Source organism: Babylonia areolata, chromosome 19 (assembly GCF_041734735.1).
Source record: "Babylonia areolata isolate BAREFJ2019XMU chromosome 19, ASM4173473v1, whole genome shotgun sequence".
Classification (NCBI taxonomy): Eukaryota; Metazoa; Mollusca; class Gastropoda; order Neogastropoda; family Buccinidae; genus Babylonia; species Babylonia areolata.
This window is the reverse complement of record NC_134894.1, coordinates 49,333,764-49,338,763: the sequence shown is the minus strand read 5'-3', so window position 1 is coordinate 49,338,763 and position 5,000 is coordinate 49,333,764. Positions and strand designations below refer to the sequence as shown.

The 5,000-nt window shown below is 45.8% G+C and overlaps 1 protein-coding gene across 3 annotated transcripts in view; it reads right to left on the bottom strand.

Annotated features, from left to right (window-relative positions):
- LOC143293810 (calcitonin gene-related peptide type 1 receptor-like) overlaps positions 1-5,000 on the bottom strand; it is a 317,054-nt gene that overhangs the window by 309,068 nt on the left and 2,986 nt on the right. The window contains exon 2 of one of the 3 annotated variants that reach the window (XM_076605076.1): positions 4,636-4,744. The exons of the other annotated variants lie outside the window; for them this stretch is intronic. The gene's annotated coding sequence lies outside the window, so the exon portion shown is untranslated. The remainder of the gene's footprint in view (positions 1-4,635; positions 4,745-5,000) is intronic. 3 annotated transcript variants of the gene reach the window in all.

The window sequence follows — 5,000 nt, the reverse complement described above, 5'->3', positions numbered from 1 at the left end:
AAAAATGATGTGACCTAGTGACAGTGAATCATTGTCGTTAATTGAATCTTCAAGGTGATCTGTTGTCCGTTTTGCGTGTTTCTCTCTTGTCTCTGTCTGCCTCTGTGTGTGTGTGTCTTTGTGTCTGTGTGTGTGTGTGTGTGTGTGTGTGTCTGTGTCTCTGTGTGTGTCTTTGTGTCTGTGTGTGTCAGTGTGTCTGTGTGTGTCTGTCTGTGTGTCTGTGTGTGTGTGTTGTGTGTGTGTGTGTGTGTGTGTGTGTGTGTGTGTGTGTGTGTGTGTGCGCGCGCGATATGCAGTGTGTGGTGTGTGCTTGCGCACTGGTTCAGGTTTTGTGTTTTGTGAGGCGGGGTGATAGGGGTGGTAAGAGACGTGTGTGTGAGTGTTTCTGGACTTGTGCTGACGATAATTCATATCACCGCCGTGTCCTTGTGTTTGCAATTGTTTTTGTGTCTGTAGGCGTGCACGCCAGTGTAGATATGTGCCTGCGTGCGGGCGTGCGAGCGTGGGCTTGCGTGTGTTTGTGTGTATGTGGGTGTGTCAGAGAAAAGAGAAGCGGGGTTGTCCATTATCTGATATAATATAGGTGAATCTATAGATTCAACATACATAATAGTTCCATAGTGAACTAGCTCCTTTATGACAGAAATTAGACATTGATACCAACGTATCTGCCTAAATGCGGATTTTTTTCTTCTTCTTCTTCTTTTTTTTTTTCGCTTTTTGTTTTGTTTTTGTTTTTCTTCTTTTTAAAAAAAAGTATTTTCAGCATATTGATTCCTCCTTCTCCCGCTCACCCTTCCTTTCCCCCTCCATCCCTTCTCTCTCTTCTTCCTCTCTACAACCTCACCATCTCTCCCTCTCTCTCTCTCCCCCTGGCCCTCTCTCTCTCTCTCTCACCTCTCTCTCTCCCTCTCTCTCTCTCACCCACCAGCCTGTCCCCGTGTTCACCTGTTTACAACATACAAACGTGGAAAAAGACGTCTAAAGAAAATGCCGTCAAAACAAGTTACAGTTAAACGAAAGGACGTGTGAACAAACACCGCTTGTACGTCACGGTCTGTTTGACTTCACCACTGATGACATGACCCAGCTGAGGACTGAAGGAAAAAGCTATTTTCCTCACGCACACAAACATAGGCCTACTTGAAACGTAAGCTAAACTGGGTGTTTACATAATCATTTCTTCCATTTGCACATGTGTTTGTGTATAATTCCGCTCGTTCGTTTCTTTCTAGTTCAAGGACTCCCACATCAGACGAGTTTTAAAAAATTGAAAAACAGTGTGGGGAGAAAAAAATATAGTGTGGGGGTGGGGGGCGTGCGTTTGCGTACGCCAGTGGATGGAAGAGAGAGAGTTTTTCTTCACCGTCCAAGACTGAACCAGCAAACTTGGATTCCAGGATTCCAAGATGTCAGTGTATGATGAGACTTTTTAGCTGCTAAAATTACCAACAGAAAGGAGATACAAAGAAAGTCGCGAGGGATGGAGAGAGGAAAGACAGCGTGCATAAGTAAATAAATAGATAATAGATAAATAAATAAACGAATAAATAAATAACAAAGATAGAAAAGGGCACATAAAGAAAAACAGAAAGAAAGGGAGAAAGTGTGGGGAAAGCAGGAACAGTTAAAAGAGTCATAGCTGTTGTGAAGCAGCAGAAAAATACTGCATGAACTTGGTTTATATAGGACGCATACACATTTCCGCACTCAGGCTGCGAGCTCACTGCGCCACCCACACAGAGCCAGGAACAGCAATAAATAACCAGATGCCTGCACATCACACACACACACACACACACACACACACACACACTGCAACTGACTTTGAAAGTGAAAACAAAAATCAGAAAAGTGCAGAGTTTTATCTAACATTGGAAACAATTTGTTTTCACTGCTTTTTTTAAGAGCGCGAGTACAGACGGTTTCCTGATATTCTAGAGGATCGAACCCCACACAGAAGGAGCCATCGACGTGAAGAAACCCACAGTCATGCCACCAGCCGCTTCTTTGGCTGGGGTTCTGTGCGTAGATAGAGGTCTGGATGTCCAGGCTCAGTTACAATGGCCCGAGTGCTGTATAAACAAGGCCCTTAGTCCCCGTGATAAGGACGCAACAAGGCAGCCCAGCCAAGACCCAAGCTTAACCCCTTCATTGCTGAAGTTTGGTGAAACTGAATGAAGTCAATGTGGCGTCAGTTTGTGGCTGCAAGCCCTGCTCTTTGTGTTCTGTTGAACGATGTTGCTCAGCAAAGGTCATATGATCCCAAGAGGGAGAAGTCTAAACAGGCTACAGATATGTGGCTGACATCCAGACCTGTAAGCTTTGTATCATCTCAGTGAGGTGACAGCCCTTCACTGACATCCTGACCTGTAAACTATGTTTGATCTCAGTCAGGCGACAGCCCTTCACAGACACTCTGACCTGTAAGCTCTGTCCTATCTCAGTGAGGTGACAGCCCTTCACTGACATCCTGACCTGTAAGCTCTGTCTGATCTCAGTGAGGTGACAGCCCTCCACTGACATCCTGACCTGTAAGCTCTGTCTGATCTCAGTGAGGTGACAGCGCTTCACTGACATCCTGACCTGTAAGCTCTGTCTGATCTCAGTGAGGTGACAGCTCTTCACTGACATCCTGACCTGTAAGCTCTGTCTAACCTCAGTGAGGCGACAGCCCTTCACTGACATCCTGACCTGTAAGCTCTGTCTTACCTAAGTCAGGTGACAGCCCTTCACTGATATCCTGACCTGTAAGCTTTGTCTTACCAAAGTCAGGTGACAGCCCTTCACTGACATCCTGACCTGTAAGCTCTGTCTGATCTCAGTGAGGTGACAGCCCTTCACTGACATCCTGACCTGTAAGCTCTGAATTATCTCAGTCAGGTGACAGCCCTTCACTGACATCCTGACCTGTAAGCTCTGTCTTATCTCAGTCAGGTGACAGCCCTTCACTGACGAGCATACTTGTCAACAGCAGTCAAGGGGTTAAGGGGGTTAAGCAGCAGGTCGTCAAACTCCACTTGAGACGGCACCACGTTCAGTCAGAGAGGAGCGGCAAGTCTCGACAAGCGCACTGCAAATTAGCACAGCAAACACGCCGCCAGTCGAGGCTCATGGTTTACAGGTTTAACGAGGACATTTAAGGCCTTGAACCTGATGATTCTTCCGGAGTGTGTACTGGTGCCCATACGTTGACCGCGTCGCTGTGCCACACTAGCGGCGGCCAGGTATTGTTACAAGCACATGGCGTGCAGAGCACGTACCAAAATCGCTGATCACTGACATTTTGTGTCGAGGGAGACAAAGCAAAGTGCTGGTGTGGTAGAAATTCCGTCACGGGCACCGAACGTCGACATGGTCATACCAGGCACAACACTGCAGAGAACTTATGTTCTGCGACCAGAACAAATTATATCAATAATTCTGGCTCCGCGACTAAACCGTTATTGTCGGCAGTAGGGGGCTTAGTTGGTGATGTCCTACGTACGGTAAATCAGAACAGGCACCACCGAACACCACAGAAGTTACGTCAGTTGCCAGTTGCATTGCTTGGTTCTAACTTTTTGACAGTTACACGTGACTAAATGCCTACGTTGATCGAACTGCGCCATTGGTCAGTTCCATACTACCCACAGTTAGTAGCGGGTGACGACCATACTAGGCTCTTCCGTCCGAGCAATGCAACTGGTTCCAGAAGTGCAGGGTCTTGTCTGGTGTGTGGCCTCCTGGCGACCTAACATCGATGGTTCCCTGCGGACTGCCGGTGCTAGGACTGCAACAGACGAACCCGGATGTGGCGGTGTATGGGGGACTCGGAATGAGCGGCGTGCCACTGAAGCGGCGGATGATGGGGACAGCAAAAAAAGAAAAAAGGAAGAAAAAAAAAAGAAAAAAAAGTGAGACACAGGTATGGTTTCATAGTGTCAACTTATAGGACTGGGAAAAAGACACCAACACCACATTGTGCATCAATGCATTGAAACTCATCAGTTATTCTTTTTTTTCCGCCTTCCGAAGCTAACCCACGCACATACACGCCACACAAGGCCAGCATGTGTTTTCCCATTTCACCAACATGTCCTCCAATTATACAAACTGTTCCGTTGACAGACAACCCTAGCAAGGAAGACAAGAAGACTTTCTTTTTCCTTTTTTTTATTTTTTTTATTTGATTTGTTTTGTTTTTTTGAGTGGGTGGGATGGGAGGGTGGGGGTGCATCCCTATTTGCCGCCAGCCAGTTTTATAGAATTTGCCAGGGGCTGACAAACAAAGTTAAAAGAAAGAGGAGAAAAAAAGCTGAGAAAAAGAATGAAAATAACGATGAAATACCAAACGATCACAAGTAAAAGAAGAATGTTCAGAAAGAAAGAGACAAACACACAGAAGGACACACAGAAAGAAAGAAAGAAAACAAGGAAAGAAAGAAAGAGACAAACACACAAGGACACACAGAAAGAAAGAAAGAAAACAAGGAAAGAAAGAAAGAGAGGAAACTTTCACAGTTTCGCCGGCCATATTTAACGTGTTTGCATGTATTTCCACTTTCACGAAGAAGAAGAGGATGGTGACAAAAACAAGAACATAAAAAAGAAAGAAGAATCAGAGAAACAAATGAATGACTAAAAAACCCTCACTCAGAAAGCAGACGGTGGCTTTCTTTTTCCTGTGTGGCTGTATCCTGTTTACCGCGCGTCGTCCACATCAATCCCTGAAGCATGCGTCTCCGCCCCAAAGAACAGTTCGCTGATACGACAGTCAGGTGTTTGCCAACAGGGAAAATGAGGGTAGCATGTATGGGACAGCCGGCACACCCCATGCAGAAACGATGGGGATGGAGAAGAAGAAAAAGAAGAAGATTACGATGATGATAACAATGAGGATGATAATGATGATGATGATGATGATGGAAAAGACAGACAGACAGAAAGAAAGACCACAAACAGCAGATTTATCCGGCGTGTTCTTTTAGTTCCCCCGTTTCCACGTTCAAATCAAATCA